The sequence below is a fragment of the Larimichthys crocea genome, chromosome I (genome assembly GCF_000972845.2).
Source record: "Larimichthys crocea isolate SSNF chromosome I, L_crocea_2.0, whole genome shotgun sequence".
Lineage (NCBI taxonomy): Eukaryota > Metazoa > Chordata > Actinopteri > Sciaenidae > Larimichthys > Larimichthys crocea.
In genome coordinates this window covers 31,559,027-31,579,360 of record NC_040011.1, presented here as the reverse complement: position 1 = coordinate 31,579,360, position 20,334 = coordinate 31,559,027, and positions in this window count along the sequence as shown.

Below are 20,334 nucleotides of genomic sequence, written 5' to 3'. Positions count from 1 at the left end.
TTGGGTTTTTGGTTTGGGTTGGGGGTTTGGTTTTTTGGTTTGTTGGTGTTTGGGTGGGGTGTGTGTTTGGGGGGGGGTTTTGTTGTGGGTTGTGTTTTGGGTGGTGTTGTTTTCTGGAAGTCACTGCCGAGAAATAGTCCCACAGACACGAAACCAAAGTAGTGTGCTAATAATGTGTTAATCAATGAGCTTTCGAGGTGTACATACAGATATTTTGTTATCGTTGGCCAGTGTCAATTTAGCTGTTTCCACTCTGTGGGTTCTCAGCAAGAAGGCAGATAAGCGTCTTTCCCAAAATGTCAAACTAAGAATTGTTATGTCTGCAAGTCAAACCATAGAGCTGTGTTGATCTCATCCACACCTGTTGCCATTTATTTGGTGATATTTTGTGAAAAATTCTTGCTCATGCATATCCCAAATCTCAGTTTTGCCTGCAAATAAATGTCTGATTAGACAACCGTTTGTCCAACCTAAGGAAATAGCTGTGCTGAGCACATCACCAGATGAGATATGTGGGCAGTAATTCAGAGATATGCAACCAGACTACAGACTTACTATTGCATCTACATTTTGGCCAGTTCCAACTTTATTTGCTAATGTCTTACACAGTGAAAAAACTGACATAGGTATCCATTTACATATATCGCCTACAGTTAAAGACTCTTTACATCTGTCCATACTAATTACTAGAGTGACACACTAGCATCATAACATGCATGTTGATTTAGCCCTAAGTGAGACTTAATGAGCTTTGAGTCTTTTGTTTGTGTGAAAGAAACAGTTCTTATCTGTTGTTTTTGATTGTTGTCAATATAGAGTACCTCACGGACGATTTAACATTTTGGTTTTATGTTCCCTTTGTTGAGACATGTTAGAGTTAAATAAGATGTTATATTCTGCGCTGTCACCGTGGCCATAAGAGAGCGAGTGGAATGAGTTCACACAGAGAAAACAATCAATATATCTCCCACTGAGGAACAGTGTGTTTACTTCCTGTAATTTTGTGATAGAATAACTGAAATGTTTGCCAGTGACACACTAAAATGTACTGTAACAATAACAGGAGAGGAGCCATACAGTCAACTGACTCAGTAGTGATAGTTATACAGAAGTATTTACTTTGAGTTTTATCATGCCAGAAAAAAATGAGGTTGTAACAACAAACTTGAGATGGGAAAATTCACAAAAGGACTGTGATGTGTGGAAAAAAAGCCCCCTGAACAAATCAAATGGTGTCTTAGTGCTCTGGTACTATTTGCGCACATTTAGATACTATACAAATGTTTGGTCCTTTTCTATGCAAATGAGCTTAACTGTTCAAAAATAAATAAATAAAAAAGTAAAATTCACATACTGCAGAGCTAATGAGTGGCTGGAGCACATTCATGGTGCTCACGGCAGCAGTGAAGCGATTGACAGTGCAATACCTGATATTCACTGTGCAGTGCATAAACTGTAAAACAACATAAAACCTGCTGCTATGAGAAATGGATATGACGCTTATGCACTGTACCAGTCCAGCAAAGAGCAGAGCAGGAAGGAAAACAGCTCTCCATGCATCATGAGGCACGAGGGAGAACGCACAGTTAAAGTGCCTCAAATAATAATCAGTGTGACAAATAGTGTTGTTTTTGGCGGCCTGTTTTAATTTTAGTCTTAGTCTAGTCTTTGTGTCAAGCTGTCATTTTAGTTTTTATTAGTTTTAGTCACGTTCATACTCTTTTTGGTCTAGTCAACTTTCAGTCGGCTAAAAGTCTGAGCTTTTAGTCGGTGAAAACTGATGACAGTCTAGTTTCAGTCAATGAAAATTGTATTTTAGCCTCTTTTTAGTAATGCAATTCTATTCAGTCTTCTAGTACCTAGTAGTATAGATGAAACCAACATTTTCTAGCCAAACCCATTTCACAATTCAGACAAGGTTGTCTTATTATTATATTATTGTTACCTTATAGACTAGAATACATCCATTCTAGACACGGAAGAAGCTTTGATTTGAATTTACAACATATTTATTTCACCAACCAAACATGTTAGAAGTACACACACATACATTTAGATAAAATAAATAAACAAAATAGACAAGACACATGACAATGCCAGAAAAAAAAGAACACATACATTCATCTATTTCCGTTTTCTTTTCCACTTCTGTGTAATGAAAGTGTGTCTAAATGTCGTTTGTCGTTTCTTCTTTTTCTCCCAATGATGAACCCCGGCTGGCCAGCCATCGGTCCCTTTCTCTGTGTCAGTTGTCTGTCGTTAACGCGAACCCCGCAGCTGCATCTTCTAAATAATGCCGCGAGTGTGGATTGAGAAAGTGACGTTGCATGTGACTGCGCAGTGTGACCTGATGCAGCCCCTGAAGTGAGACACAGGAAACAGAAATACTGTAAATTAATAATAACAATGTGACTAAATGAGACGAAATAACATTATAACATTTCGTCTCGTCTCGTTTTAGTCAATGAAAATAAATAGACATTTTAGCAGAGTTTTTATTTTGTAAACCACATATATTTATTCGTCAACAATATTGCATTATATATTTATTAATAGTTATCGTCACATTTACATTGTGTCTCGTCTTGTTTTTGTCACGTGATAAAGGTTCGTTGACGACGATATTCAGTCAGAATTTTGAGGAAAACAACACTAGTGACAAAACACTCAATTACAGAGGGAGTCATAGAAGCAATGAACATCCACAGATAAAAATAAACTCGAGCAAGAAGAGTTCCAAGATAATTAGAAAAATTAGAATTACAATTAAAGTTCTTTCAAATCAAACAGATATGAGTGGAAAGCATACACAAATTCTAACATTGTTGACTGAAATGTAGCTTAAGCAGTCTGTGCGCTATCCTACTTCAGTCCACTTTAACGACATATTACTGGGACCAGGAATTTACATTATAAACACATACACAGTCCAGTGGAATACTAGTACTACTAATCTGACGTCCTGTCTGCTGTGTTCTTGGCACAAAAGCACCATTTTTACTTTGCCACATGGACGCATGGAATCAGACACACAACAAGGCCGAATTGCACTCAGCCGCAAACCTTTATGGGTTGAAGTTGTTTCATTTATTCTTGATTTAAATGGCTGATTGTTAACTTAAAAAACAAAAAAACAGACTGAAACGTCCACCAAACACTTTTTACACACTCTGTGTTCCATAGGTCTTCTGTTTTTCTACACACTCTAAAGATACTGTTTGAAGGTGACTGTTCAACCATAATCTATATGATAGAACAGTCACCTCCTGAAGGCTTGAAAGATTTAATTTTGCTGTTTGCTCCTTTAGAGATCAGTGGTTATGTTCAGCTTGGATTCATGACAGTTATAAATAAATTCTAAAGCAGGAACAGTATGAAGAGGTCCAGTATGCTTCATCTCAGACTATCTATACGCTTACAAAGTCATACTTTCACTAAATCTGGCAACCCACGCTATTCCACGTCACCTTCTTTTAACTTATGGTGCTTTTAAACTCATATATTTTAGGTAATAACTTACAGTCACACCTCCTTTGGCATTGGGCCTGGTTGTTTTGCTTCATTTGGCTTGACATTGTGTTCAGGTTAGTCAATCTTTTCTTGGACAGTTATTTTGTTTTGTTTTGGCCTAACCAATCTACCTTTTTCTCAGCAGAAACATTCACTTGTCATAGCAGGGAAAGCACAGGTGAAAGAAATTTCATTAACAACGGCTGAGTTCCACCAGGTGTCCCACTAAGCTATGACAATGAGCCAGCATGCACATCACCAAGACCCTGGAAAGATGAAATGAAAAGCAGTTATTAATTACACCTGTGACAAACCAAAATGTCTGCTGTGAGGTCCACTGAGCAAATGAGCGAATAATGTATCTGCTCTGCCAACACCACAAAGTTGAGGAAGTGACTTGATTTAAAAAATAAAACCTGTACATCTGCATCAATCTTATGATGTCCCTATTCTGAATCCCACCTGCAAAGTTCTGAATAGTTGACTGTCTCCTCCAACCAGAGGAGACAGATGTCAATGAGCTAACGTCAGATACAAATAAACCATTAGATGGGTATGATGGGTACAGTGTTCTGTGTTCTCTAACACACACATATTAATGTACTACTTGAGAACATAAATAAGACACTACTCGTAAGCCTATACTGTTGCCTGCTTTTTTCAGTCTGCAATTCCTGTACTAATTCTGGCAGGAGACCACTTACTTTACTTTACTGCATTGTGAAGTTATTCTATTTTCCTATGCATATATATTTATTTATCTACACTGTACAAATACCTCCTGTTGTATCAAGTCCATATATATCGACAACTATGTGCATCTAGTATAATGCTATGTATGCATACAACTTTATATACTGTATGTATGTATAACTTCTTATCCACCTTGTGTATGTGAGCTGCTGACCTCTAGTTTAATATCATTCCCAGTAAATCATAGAAATAAAGTCCTGAATTATGTATTGTGGATAGTTTAAGTTATAATCATCGATCTCTGACCAGAACTGGAAAAATATACATCATTCATTGATATCTATGATTTATTTTTTTTTGGTTTTCTCAGGTTTCCCCAGGTTGAGAATCGGCATTTCGATCCCCGGTTTGATCCCCTCCAGTCTTCATGTCGAAGTGTCCTTGGGCAAGATACTGAACCCCAAACTGCTCCCGAAGGCTGTGCCATAGGTGTATGAATGGTTAGCTCCTCAAACTGATGAGCAGTTGGCACTTTGCATGGCAGCCAATGCCATCAGTGTATGAATGTGTGAATGAGATATGTAGTGTAAAGTGCTTTGAGTGGTCAGAAGACTAGAAAGGAGATGTATAAGTACAGTCCATTTACCAGTTACTATTGTGTTGTGTGTGAGATTCTGACCCACCATGCAGAGACAAAGACATTGTGAGTTTTGATCACATCACATCACATCAAGTAAACACCCAGCTCTCATAGCCAGAGATGGAGATTTTTTCTGGGGACAGGGGACACACTCCATCCCCTCAGAAGCCAACAAATGATATACATTCAAAGAGTATCAAAGAGATGAAACCTTTGTCTTGATAACATGTTCTATCTTGTCAACACTACATCAAGACACATTGTTGTCTCCCTCCCTCTCAAATTAGTCTGAAGTGTGTGTTGATGGAGGTTGTGTGATTCAGTCAGCATTATCTCTGATAACAGTTGATTTGTCACAGCACTCTGGCAGCAGTTTCCTCGTCATTTTGCTTGATTTCCACAGCTCTCTGCAAACCACGAACAACCAATTTGTCTCTGCAGCTCACATCACTGTCCATGAACATGAACATTTTTGCATCTTTAAATTATATGGCAATCCTGCAATGTGTTGGAAACACATTTACACCAACTTTGCTGTGTGTGAAGGTATTAGTCTGCCCTTCAGATGGCTCCCTCTTTATACAACAAAGCATCACCATCACCAACTTTTTCAAATGCAACAAAAATCTTTCTATAATTTCTACAAAACTCAAAAGCAATAAAACATTTTTTTTTAAAAACTACTCAAAGTTACAGAGACATATGATAGTGGTCACAATGGGAATAAAACCACAGCCTCCACCTCCACCACTGCTAAATTGTCACACACCTGGCTGATTATGTGAGTGGAGTAAGTGAAGTCATTCTGTCACCTGATTAATCAACAAAGCCTCCCAGTTTTATATCATTAATAAACTTGACTGCAGTGAAATGTATCATGAAGTCTGTTTCATTCCCTCTGCTGCTCCCTCTGTGTGTGGATAATGTATGAATGTGGCAACTGTGGTCTGTATAAACAGATATCTATCAGAGGTATAAATGCTCAGAAATCTTTTGTGTTTTATTTTAGTACCTTCTAATCTTTAGAAAAAATCAAGAACATATATTTGAGAAAAGTGGAATGAAAAGCTTCAAACAAAGTTATTATAACAGTCTCTCTGACTGGCAGGTAAATACAATCTCAGTCTTGTTCATGTCACTCTTGTATATCACTCTGTATATCTTCAGGAAATCTGCTTCATCTCCGACCAGCTATACTTCTACAAAGTCATACTTTCACTAAAGCTGGCAACCCACGCTATTCCTCTATTCCTTCTTTTAACTCATGATGCTTTAAAACCAAAATATTTCAGGTAATAACTTACAGTCACCTCCTTTGGCACTGGGCCTGGTTGTTTTGCCAAGACAAAGCTGGTGTCAGGTCACCAGCTAAAGCTCAAGGCCAGCAACAGGTACCTCTACCCATGTCAGAGGGGGTAAATGACAGAAATAGTTAGGTGTCATCTGCATAGCAGTGGAATGGACAGAGAAGTCATTGAAGCATATGGCAGCATATTGTGTAGAGGGGGAGGACAGAGACAAAAGAGGTGTCCAAAACCACGTAGTCACATAGTTACCACAAGGGAAACTAAATGATCTGGGATTTTGTACTGGTCTTTTATCCTTTGCAGGTCAATTGGATGATGGGAAACTGGTGTTGTAGTGAGAGTGAGAAGCAAAGGTCACAACCAGCAGCACACAACAGACAGACATTCCTGACAAAAGCAGCATTTTACCTGAAGTAGGCTACCGACTATAACTTGCTCCTGAAACCTGGCACCTCTTAGCCTTGTAAGTGCATCAATATTAGGTGTTGAATCCTGACCAGATGCCACTTTTATAATGTCATTTAAGTGCTTGTCTGTGAGCCTGGACACAGTTGTGTTTTATTGATGCTCATTATAGGAAAAGCCTGTTCGCAAAGGTAAGGTAATGTAAATTGCACACTTTCAGATCAGACCCTTTGGTGGACTGGTTGTGGCCATATGACACCCCTTGATAGTCCATTGGGCCCACAGAGATACAAAGTTGATACAGCAATAACTGAAATTAGACAGTTTGGGCAGCTTTCCGCAGCCAACTCTCCTCGGATCCTGACTTGTTAGAGTTTGACCTGTTAGAAAGACTTTTGTGCAAAATATTGCTGGAAGGAACCATTTATCACTTAAGTTCAGTGCACACCGCACACTACAAATGGCATGTTAATTATTTAACTTCAAAAGAAGTGCACATATAGGACAACCAGATAAAGAAAACAACATCTAGAAAAAAACAATTTGGATCTTGGGTGGCATGGCAGGGCAGTGGTTAACACTGATATCTCATAGCAAGACGGCTCTGGGTTCGAACTTGCCACTGTCTTATAGGTGTGAATGTGAGCATGAATGGTTGTGTGTCTCTATGTGTCTTATCCAGGATGTACCCCACTCCATTCCCCATGTCAGCTGGGATCGGCTCCAGCCCCCCTGCGACTCTGACAGGATAAATGTTTATGAAAAAAAAATGAATGAATGAATGAATTGCTTTGTATCGTATCTGCACATTTTATCATACCAGGTTAGACATACAGTGGTCCCTCGTTTATCGCAGGGGATACGTTCTAAAAATAACCTGCAGTAGACGAAATCCGCGAAGTAATCAGCTTTATTTTTTACAATTATTATACATGTTTTAAGGCCGTAAAACCCCTAACCACACACTTTTATACACTTTTCTCAGACAGGCATTAACATTTTCTCACATTTCTCTCTTATTTAAACTCTCTCAAAGTTCAAACTTTCGCAGATTTAACAATAATAAGTACAACCAAAGATCAAAACCTGTTTTCAAGCCCAAACATTTTTAACAAATTTAATTTTAATGATCAATCTACAAGGTTTGACACATAAGAAATTATTACCAGTAGCTCACAAGTATTTCACAGTTCCTCTGACGGTGCCTCTTTGTCCTGGCGCCACATTTTGTACAGTACTCCTTTAGCCAATCAGGACGCCGAACACAATGCACGTTCATACTGTACAGTACGCTATAAAAAAAGCAAAATTACACAAAAAAAGTCTGCAAAACAGCGAGGCCGCAAAAGGTGAACTGCGTTATAGTGAGGGACAACTGTACAGTTATTTGAGCTTTCTTTGCAACTCAGACAAAGGCTGGTCAGGGGGTCACCATAATCATAATCATTAATAGGAATCATTCTCTGTTTAACCTTAAATACTCACAATCAGATTTTAAGTAACCTGGCAGTAGTTATTATGATCTTTTAGTGATGGACAGACAGAATGACCAACTAACACCCTCAGCCGTGTGATCTGTTTGCAAGGCAAACATTCAACATACCGAGCTCTGTATCTTTTTTTAACTGCACTGATAGAAAGCTCCTCCAGATAGTTCCTGTTGATGTTATGTGCTGCAGGGCCTGTTGGAAGCTGTCCAGTTTAGGAGGAAGAATTGGCACTTTTCTGCTTTCCAAACCCCAACCTCTCTGTGTTTCTGTCTATCTGTCTCTCCGGCTCTCTGTCAGTGGCTCTCTGGGGAAATTGAGGCCCTCTGCTGACACACCTCTCACGCTCTCACACACATCCACACACACACATCCACTTTCTCTCTCTTTCCGTATATCACTCTTGTTCTTTCCGTTTCCCTCTATCCATCTCCCTGCCTTTCTTCCCTCCGTCTCAGGGGTATTCAAGGCCAGAGCTGCCGCTGTCGCATCAGGAGTCATCCAATGTGACAGAATGATGAGCGTCACATAGACTCAAACCTGCTGGACCGACCAGACGCAACACACACAAATACATAGGCACATATATACAGAGACAGAGAGAGACAAACATGTTGATTATGCCTTTCTATGCTGTCACAAGCCCAGTCTGCTGCACAATAAATAATAAATGCAAAGCTCTGACAAAGTGTCTCTGTTTTTATTTTCTTTTGTATGCGTCCTTTCAGTGTCTTCTGGAAATTTTTATTTTTCTCTTAAAATGTCCATGGTTTCACTTATTTGCACTTATTCACTTTCTTTTACAAAAAGACTCATGCGAAGCCAACTTGGCGTCTGTCTTTCAGCCTTTTAATTCACCAAGCTCTCACCAACCACTAAAAGTCAGTCCCAGATTTAGTCTTGTCCGGCGGCTTCTTGCTCGCTCACGCTCTCCTTTTCTCTTCTTAGCTTCCACAGTCGTCCTCATCAGTCTCTTCACACCTGCTCTCTGCTGAGCCTGGTTGCATTGACTGCTTGCCCGGCTCTGATTCTAATGCTTTTTCTGGTGCCGATCCCCTTGCCCTGGACCTGAACTCCTTATGTTCCCCAGTGGTACAAACACTAACATATGGGTGACACATGCCTACTAGTAGGCATGTGTCACCCATACGCACTAGCAGCCTCCTGGACCCTACTAGTAGCACCAAAATACTATTACTAGTGAGCCTCTGAACCCAACATGTAAGGAGTTTGGCTGTACTAGTATGACACAATACACTACTAGTGCACAACTAGTGCGCTACTAGTACGCAATTGCACACTACTAGTGTGCGACTTCATTCAACTAGTAGACATTTCTGTAACATGTAAGACATTTCTGCGCACTAGTAGGACAACTACGTCTTACTAGTAAAGCAAAACTGTACACTAGTTGACAACTGTGCGCTACTAGTACTACTAGTGACACTATAAAATTCTACTAGTTAACTACCGCCTCACTAGTAGTACTAGTATCGCGCAGATCAAATCAAATTTTAATTGTATAGCCCAAAGTCACAAAGTACATTTTCCTCAGAGGCTTTACAATCTGTACAGGGAGTGACACCCTCTGTCCTTAGACCCTCGGTTCCAGTGAGAAAAAACTTGCCCACAAAAAACCTTTAACAGGGAAAAAAGGTGGAAGAAACCTCAGGAAGAGCCACAGAGGAGGGATCCCTCTCCCAGGACGGACAGACGTGCAATGGATGTCACGTGTACAGAACAAATCAACACAAACATACTGTACAATTACAATGACTGACAAGATGTCAACTAGTGCACAGTTTTGCTTCACTAGTAAGACGTAGTTGTCCTACTAGTGTGCAGAAATGTCTTACATGTTACAGAAATGTCTTACTAGTTGCATGAGGTCGCACACTAGTAGTGTGCAATTGCATACTAGTTGCGCGCTAGGTGCGCAATAGTAGTGTATTATGTCATACTAGTACAGCCAAACTCCTTAAATGTTACTCACTAGTAAGACAAACTTTGTTCTACTAGTTACACTAGTAAGAAAAAAATATCTGTCACTAGTAACACTAGTGAGCATTTTTGATGTTACTAGTACTACTAGTAGACATGTTGCCCTCTACTAGTGGTACTTGTAAGATCGTGAATGTCTCACTAGTGCTACTAGTAGACATTTTCCCTGTTACTAGTAGTACTAGTAGACATTCTGGCCCACACCAGTAGTACTAGTAAGATCACAAATGCCGTACTAGTACTACTAGTGGACAGTTTGGTACATACTAGTAGTACTAGTAACAGTCGCACTAGTGTTACTAGTGGACATTCTAGCCATTACTTGTGTACATGTAAGTTGCAAGATGCAGCCACTAGTAGTACTAGTGGACTGCGTGCAAATGAAGAAGGTGGGACATGGATTTTGATTGGTGAATGTTCAAACTAGAGTTGCACGATACCCACGGTATACACGGTACCCCGCGGTGCCAAATCATAACCGTCGCTACTATACTAGAAATTTTACACGACGGTACTACCGTGGATTACTATACTACCGTTGCCAGTTTCCGCTACATAGCGGCCGCCTCTGCTCTCCTCCCGGCTTCTCACTGCATGCTACTCCTTTGTAAACAAACCAACATGGAACCGCAACCGAACTACACAGCTGCTGAATGATTGGCTGTTTGCCTGTTACTGGTGACGTCTGTTAGCTGATTGGCTGTTCGTGTGTTTCTGCCGGCAGAAACAAAGCTCCGCTTCGATAGAAACTCGCTTCAAAACAAACAACAAGCTAAAGTTCTGTCTCGCCCAGACACGAGACAACACACTCACCATGGCAGAAGCACCGGGCTCGAGCAGCGAGTCTGCCGTGGCGTCTTCGTCAGTGGCAACACTAATTTTGCTTAAAAAACAAACGTCGTTGTTTCAAACTAACTTGTACAAATACATTGCAGTTTATAAAAATAATAATAATAAAAAAAGGCCGCAGTATCGCGATAATACCCGGAACCGCGATACTTTGTCTGGTATAGTATCGTGGTTACTCATTTTAGTATCGTGACAACTCTAGTTCAAACTGTGTGCTTGAGGCCTTAAACGGGCAGCTCTGAATACCAAAATGTTTAGCAGCAGTAATTTTGGAAGATGTGTTAACTTGTTTTGTATTATTATAAAATGACAATTAACTGAATGCATTTCTAATATTAAAATGGTTATTAATTAGGTCATTTATTTATGTTTCTTTTGTATTTTTTGTTTATTCATGTTTATTACATATTATACTACTTACAAATCAATAACAATTTTATCTCCATTTGTAGGAATTAAAATATTCTAAGCTAATCTAGAGATAGATAGACAGATAGATAAATATTTAGTGGCTAAGATATGCCCAGAATTATTATTTTAATAGTTTTTTGTCATTACTTTGGTCCCCCTTATCCTAGTCGCACAACTGGCATCTAGTGCTACTGGGATATCTGATATCCTGGATATCTATATAGGGACTATATAGAAGAGAAAAGCTCCCAGCTATGACGTCTGTGCTCCCTTTACCGGCGTATTACTTGTGGTTCCATGAGCTGACACGTCGAGTGGGATCCCTGCTGAGCGGAGATGTTCAGTCTGCAAACAGCAGCATATTTCAGCCAGTCGAGCTGGCGTCTCCCCGATACAGGCGTACGAGTGTGGAATAACACGTGGGGTTTGGAAATCTGCCAAAACAGTGGCACAAAACTCCGGCCATGGGCGGCGCTGATACCGTGAAAACCACTACAGCCCTTTCTACAAAGACACAAGAAAGTCGCTAAAGAAAAGACTGATAAGAGAAAGGCTGATAAGCTAACACATTACTTAAAGCTAGCGTGTTAGCAGGAGGGCTAGTATCCCCACGTGTCCGGAGTTGAACAAGGAAGTGTGCTTTCTGGTTGCTGCCGGACCGCCCTTGAGACAAGAGGTAGTATGGGCAACAGTGTATTACATTATTAAGCATGAAAGTCTGAATTTCAAAGCCATAGAATACCTGAATGAAGAAAAAAAAAAAGATTTAACTTAGAAACTGAACTCAAGGTCTATTTATTAGACATTCACAGAAATGTCCTCTTTATTTTCAGTATAATGATAAAATATTTTATAAACCCTGCATGAAAAATGTATCAATAGCAGTTGGTCACAACCAGATAAAAACATGAATTATCTGGATTTTGCACTGTAGGAAATGTTTTCCTCTTTATCTTTGTTATGTACAAGTGGAAATTCATACTAAAGATAGTTTCATCAGAAATGATGGACAACACTGCAAATATGACCAAACTTTGAATACATACAGAAGAATGTGTGGGAATCTTTAGATCAAACTCATTTTTAGCTCAGGGGCCACATGGAGGAAAATCTATTCCCAAAATTTTGGTATAATAACTTCAAAACAACAACTTAAGATTGTTTTCTTTGTTTTAATTTGGTCCAAGTAGTGCAAGCACATTCAAAAATGTACACATCACAATTAATCTTCTTGAGGGAAAAATAATAATAAAATAACTCTTCGAGGTATCAAATACCTCATTTGTCATTTCCACATATTAGTCCTGTGCTAACTCAAACCATACAAACTGAGGTAGAAACTATTTAAGAGGGTTGAGTATGTATTTAATGATAGAAAAATAAAAGCTGTGCAATGGATGAACAATTTCAACAAATCAGCTATATAAGCTGAAGTGACTGACAGTATCACAGTAAATCACACACTGTTGTGTTGACTTTAAATTTCCACAGAAAACAATCATTTTTACAGAACTGTATCTCAGTTCTGTGTCTCATGCAGCATTTTAAGTGGGTTACCCATTGTTTATTTTACTCCTGAAACCTGGCATCTTTTAGCTTTCACCAGCGCATCTATATCAGGCATCACATCCTGAGTGGCAGCCAATTTCAGGATGTGATTCAAGTGCTTGTGCGTGATTCTTGAGCGCAGCTTTGTTTTATTACAGAGAAAACTTGCTCACAAAGATATATGGTTCCAAACATGCACAACACTTTTGCAGCAAGGGCTGTCAAGTTGGAGTAACCTGGCAAGAGATTCTGATAAAAATGTGTCCAAGCCAGCTGCGTCAAATTTGCCCTTCATATCCGAGTCACGCTGCAAGTCTATTATTTCAAGTTGGATGTTGACGGGCAGATCAAAGGCATTCACGGTAAATGGCAGGCAAAAAACTTTGAAGTCTTTCTCCAGTTCACCAAAAATCTGAAAGCTATGCTCAAACTCCTGTAACAGTCCCGTTATTTTATTTTTGAACCGCTTTATGTCTGCAACATGTTGGGTTACACACACATCTTTTAGACAAGGGAAGTGAGCTACATCACCACCGGCGAGTTGCGTCTCCTACAATGAGAGCTTGAACTTGAACAAAGGTATGCTGTCATAATACTGCGTGACAACTGTGTTGCACCCTTGCAGCTGTTTGTTATTCAGGTGCTCTATAACATCCACCATGAATTCAAGGTCCTGCATCCATTCTGCGGACTGTAATTCACAAACACTGGTTTGCCCCTTTCTTCCATGAACTGTTCAATTTCCTCCCGTAAATAATAATAATAAAAAAAACGCCTCAGCACAGCATCTTGGCTTAACCATCTTACCTCGGTGTGGTATGGCAGGCCATAGTTGTGGTCTTGATCTTCTGAGAAGGCTGTCAAACTGATGGTGATTCCGGCTTCTGGATTAAATTAACAGTTTGTATGACCAGCTTCATGACGTGATCCATCTTTAATGACTTGCAACACAAAGCTTCCTGGTGCAAAACACAGTGAAAAGTCCAAAAATCACATCCTCCATTTGCAGATTGAACTTTCTCTCTGAACTTTGTCACAACACCTGATTTTCTCCCGATCTCCAGCACGCAGACAAGTGCGGTGAAAATACCAGCTGCTGTCATCATTGGCACCAACTCCATAAACTCCTTGGTGACGGTCAATGTGTTGTCAACTCCATGGATGGATATGGCCAGTTGTGCAACATCTGTAATGTCCGTGCTTTCATCAATCGCAACTAAAAATGCAATAAATGACTTCACTTTGCGCTGCAACTGGCTGTACAAATCCTGTCTACAACTGTGTTTCTTGTCAGGCTGATATTTGTAAAAGCCTGGTGTTTTTTAGGGCACACAATCTCCGTTGCCTTCATCATGCATGTTTTCACAAATTGACCCTCACTAAATGGTTTTGAAGACACTGCAATTTCATTAGCAATAAGGTAGCTAGCTTTCACTGCAGCATCATCATCAAAATGCAGCATTTTTCTTGGAACACTCGGCACTCTGTGTCAGTTTTTGACAGAGACATATTGGGGTAATGAGGGTGCCAAAGCACGCAATGTTAAAAGCCTGATCCGGCCTGCGGGCCGTACGTTTGACACCCCTGCTTTAGATCAATAACCTCAAATAACTAAAGTATTAGACATGATGAAATGTGAACCTCTTAGTGGTGCTAGGTGAAAATAATTGTCTGCTACTGACAATAGATAAAACATGACCATGGTAGACAGAGAGATCCATGGAGAAAATACTTTCGGCAAAGCACATATAAGTTCTGATAAAATATGAATCAAATATTCAGATGTAGCAGGGATTCAGTTTTTATAAAGTGACTAAAATGTTACTGAACCTGCAATTCTGTAATTAATATACATTTATTCCAAATGAGTGCAAAAAGCGAGTCCAGGGTCTGATCTGTCTCCATTTGGTTTCTGTTTCTCCAAATCTTCTGTCTATAAAATACTGCCAACTCCTGCTGTTCTGCTCAGTGTGGTCACCTCTCCAAACCTGTACTCACCGTAACATTTTTATTTTTTTTACATGCTTTTCTGCCTTCAGTGTGTTTTCTTGCCAGATTTGTTCACGACACAGAGAAAATATAACAGACACAGAAACTGTTGCTGCAGATTGTGAGCCAGTGAGCCACTGTGAGCGCTGTCAGGACAGCCTAATCGGTTCACATGGACGGTGCTGGAGGACGGCACTGCTTCGGTTTCCTGTGTCCTCAATTCAATTTGTAGGTCCTGGTTATCATTTTAAAAGTAGTAAAGTGGATTTAATTTTTTTTTACTAATTATTGTAAACTGCAATGCAACTGCAATATGTGATCAAATCAAATCAAATCAAATTTTATTTGTATAGCCCAAAGTCACAAAGTACATTTGCCCCTTTATGGATGATTGATCGAATGCTAGCCATGTGCAATGCCCAGTTTCCTTCACGTGATGCCCTCACAAGGTTTAGTACAACCTACATCATGTCAATATATGACATCCAGAAGCTGGCCAGTGGACCTTGCTGAGATCTGAGATGCTGCAGGAATTCACAGAAGTACTGATGGACCTTTCTGAAAACTATACGGTCAAGTGATTCTTCTACAGTGGTTGATGATATACCCTCAGAAAAGACACTCAAGTCTAGGGGCAGGATATCTAGGAGATCGTGGGCATCAGGATGGTTCTCTGTGAGCCACTGGGGAAACTGATTCCAGACCAGCCTCAGGAGGGCTTCATACATGATTTTGTGGAATCTCAGAGATCTATTGTACTTATGGCCATCCAAAACACCACTGACAGATCCCTTGGCCACAGCTCCAGATTCAATGCATATGTCCCTTAGGCCTGCAGCCTGGAAGCGCTTCCCAATCACACCCAAGAACATTCAGATGGTGTGAAAGACTCCAAGTCTTGGCACAATGTTGGGAAACCTGTCTCTATGTGCCCACAGAATTTCTGTAACTTTACAGTAGAGAGCCTGATCAAAGGTAACTGACATGTTGCTGATGTGTAAGGAATTCATGATTTTCTCACTTTGAAGGAGAATCTCATGAACAGTTGCCATCTGGGTGGCCGGGGCATTGATGGTTGGCAGATAGCTGACAACACTAGGAATAACATCCACAGAGTTTGATGCTAAGATGTTGTAACCTGTCCAGCTAGGGACGCTTTGATTTGTGGCAGAGTGCAGTCTGCATAGCAACCATATGAAGTTCTTCTTCAAAGCATCAGCACAGATATCTATCTTGACCTCAACATAGGATCTAGTTGGAGAACCACACCTAGTTCCCACAGCATACACTGGCAGAGCTGGCAAAGATACAGAGACAGTTCTCTGTTTGCTCTTAGGCACATCACGAGCTGGTTTAGGCAGGGACGACTGTAGTACACTACTGTTTCTGTCATTGAAAAAACGGCATGTCTGATATGAGACTGAAAATCTGCCCCTCCAAATCAGATAATATAGGTAAATGATACATTTTTGAATCCTCAGGGTCATGCCAGTATTTCAGTGTTTGGATTTTGTTTCTCTGATGCTCCCTGGTGCCACAGAATTAAAAGACAAAAGATGACATAGGCGGAAATGGCAGGAAAATGTGTGTGATTGAAAGTCTGAAGAGCTCCAGGGTTGGCTGTACTTATCCAAAATGTTCACAAAAGGATTTAAGTGAAAGCTCAGAGTCTCCCCTTTAAAATGATACCAAACATAACAAAATAAAATATTCCAATATGTCCAATATAGACTTTCAGCTATATCAGAGTCTGCTTAATTTATACGCATTATTTTCTCAACCTCAGCTTACATTATGTGTGATAACTGAAAACAGCTACCCTTGTCAGATGGCCATCATACATCATTGAAAAGCTGAGATTCCAGGCTTTCAGAAAAGGTATGGTAGCCTTTGCCACTTTTTCGGTAACGGTTTCCATATTTTGAGGCCCTGGCTCACGGTCTACTTGTGATGACTGCACTGTGAGAGAATACCACACTGTAAAAAAAGAATAATGGAGAAAACTCAAAATTTCAAGGCAACCTTTTGCAGGAAGACTTTTGAGTTGTATCAGCAATTTGCTTTCATTGTCCAAACTCAACTTTTATCGTTGGGACAATGACAGCAAATTCCTGACACAATTCACATAACAGCGTAAGTGTAATTAGTACAAGTGACATTTCATCATTGTACTAATTATATTTATGCTGTTATGTGAATTGTCACTACTATTAAATTTTCATTTTGTGAATATAAAGATTTTTATTTGCTCATTTACTCATAATTGATATAATTAGCAAAAGTTGATTAACTGCAGTCATTTTTGTACCTGTATTTGAATAAATACACAATTCTAAATGGAGTCAACTCTTTTATTTCACTTATCTTTCAAAAATTGCACATGAAAGCTTCAGACACTAACTCAGTCATTGCACAATAACAGTGTCAATTAGAATCAAGAATGGCACATCTGCCCAGATGTATGCATCCATACTATAAAAACTATATGTGCCAATGTAACAGTGTAGAATGGCACATGTAAACTGTTCACGCTCAATATATCGTGCCCGAAAAGGAGCTTTTGGAAAAGAAATGGAGGAAGTCTTGGAGAAGCTTGATGATGAGGTACAGTGTTGGAAACATTTATTTTAATCATGTGGTGTAGAATCATTTTCTTTGTTTGCAAAATTAAACAACACTGTATTTAGATTTTTTTTTGTTTCATTATTTTTATTATTTGTAGACCTCTAACATTGTCCGACATCGCAAGGATGCTGCGCTTCGAGGCTCTTGTTTTCCTTCGGGAGAGCCCAAAGATTTATTCAAGCAATGTCTAGTAAGTACTACACATCACAAAAAGACAGCATAGATAGATTTCATGTTTACAAACAATGCGCCTGCACGTGCTAACCCAGGGCAGAAAGCTATGCCCCGTCATAGAAAAACACACCAGAGAGCCCATATTTAATGTACTGTTTGTTGCATGTAGTTCGTCTACTAACCCATGTTCTGTAGCCAAGAAGGCTTGTACAAACACCCTCAACGTGTTCCCAAACGTACTTTTACATATTTGAAGCTTTGTCGAAGTAAACTTTGTCCGTGTTTCATATTAAACATGTATGCTACTTGCTATGTTACGAGTGATGTTTACGTTACTTTACGACCACCTGCATGGTTTGTAGTCATGAACACACGGTCACAAAGTACTGTACATAAACATTACTTTCAGAAATGGATTACGTGGGAAGCCTTAGTGATTCAGATCGCAATGTGAGGATCGCAATTCATAAGTACATCTGTTGAGCGACTATACAAACGATCAAAAACTATAGTCGTAGAGAGGCATGTCCATGCATCTTGTTGACTCTTAGATAATATTAAGCAAACAATACAAAGCGGAGCAAAGCGGTCAGCAAATTAGGTAGTAATAAGCCATAACCTTCGCCGATTTTTGCGAAAGCATGCTTCTTCCTCGGTATGAGGAACATCCGCATCCCATTTCCAGATCTATTACGACAATTGACCACACAACAACTTCTTGTCATGTTTGCCACCAACATCTGTCACAAAAACGTCCAAAAATCGTCTGCATGAATGCCCCAAGAATGTAGTTTATTGATATTTTGTGACTGAGCTAGGGAGATAAGCATCCTTGATAACTTTTGTTCAGCACATCCTCCTCTGTCATATACTAAATGAACACACACGCATTAATGAAGTAAATGCGTGTGTGTTCATTTAGTATGTGTTCAGTTTTTGTTGTACAAGTCAAGTGTGACATCCATAGCACCTCCATATTTTTACACCTTTTTAAACCTTCATAAAACATCATTGAAAAATCAAAGGGATTTTGCAGCTTCATTTGTTTGTGTCAGTGTCATCAGTGTCTTCTGACATAGTAAAATGTGAAGTTTTATTCATGGGTCACCAATCCTGGTCCAGAAGGGCCGGTGTGGTGCAGGTTTTTGTTCCAGCAAGCATAACACACCTGATTCTACTAATGAAGGTCCGTAGCAATGGCTCTAGTGGTTGATTAGTAGAATCAGGTGTGTTCCTGGTTAGTTGGAACAAAAGCCTGCACCCACACCGGCCCTTCTGGACCAGGATTGGTGACCCTGTTTATATACTCACCCCGGTGAAGATGGGCAGTCCTTTGACAGATTTGTCTTTGCTTTCCGAGCCTTGTAATGTAAGCATGTAGTTTGTACTGTAGTGAAATATTTGACTTAAATCTTATGTAAATACTGTTCTTGTTTTTCAGGAGTGTGATCCCGAAGAGGAGGCAACCACTGGAGTGGCTGTGGGCTTACTACTTGTTCTGGAGGAAGGCGTTGCACCAACTTCATCAGCAATGGTGCGGAGCATTGCTGTGATTTTGGAGGACACCATCGTCCTGGATGAAATACCAGACCTTCCCTCTGCACTTGCATACCTTTTTGAACTTCTGTATGCTCTTAATATGTCATATCCAAAGACTCTCAAGTACACTTTTGATGCATTTCAACACATCTTCATGGAGGTTGGCTCTGATTGCACACAGCGTGTGCGATCATTGAAGAACAAATTACTTCTTTAAACCAATGTCTCCATTCACAGGACACTTAGTTCTCTTTAAGGCACGTGTTACAATGTTGACTGTTTTGTTGTTGAACAGCATATTTTATATTGGTAGCATATTTATATTGGCGTACCCCACCTGTAGGCAGATGTGCCATTTTTGACCGTTCATTGGCACATATTTTTCTTTTGTGTGGTTGAGTGTTATATTGTCACTGTTATTGTATAGTGAGATTGAACAACTTACATGTGCCATTCTTCACCAAATTTGCGCATCTTTTCTTCTAATGTTTTTAATATGCATGCCTACCTGTAGCGAGATGTGCCAATCTTGACTCTTACATTGGCACATATTTTTCTTTTTTCTGTTTGATACAGTGAATACAGAGAGTTACATTGTGTATGATTGAGCGTGAACAGTTTACATGTGCCATTCTACACTGTTACATTGGCACATATAGTTTCTTATAGTATGGATGCATACATCTGGGCAGATGTGCCATTCTTGATTCTAATTGACACTGTTATTGTGCAATGACTGAGTTAGTGTCTGAAGCTTTCATGTGCAATTTTTGAAAGATAAGTGAAATAAAAGAGTTGACTCCATTTAGAATTGTGTATTTATTCAAATACATCAATCAACTTAATCAACTTTTGCTAATTATGTCAATTATGAGTAAATGAGCAAATAAAAATCTTTATATTCACAAAATGAAAATTTAATAGTAGTGACAATTCACATAACAGCATAAATATAATTAGTACAATGATGAAATGTCACTTGTACTAATTACACTTACGCTGTTATGTGAATTGTGTCAGGAATTTGCTGTCATTGTCCCAACGATAAAAGTTGAGTTTGGACAATGAAAGCAAATTGCTGATACAACTCAAAAGTCTTCCTGCAAAAGGTTGCCTTGAAATTTTGAGTTTTCTCCATCATTCTTTTTTTACAGTG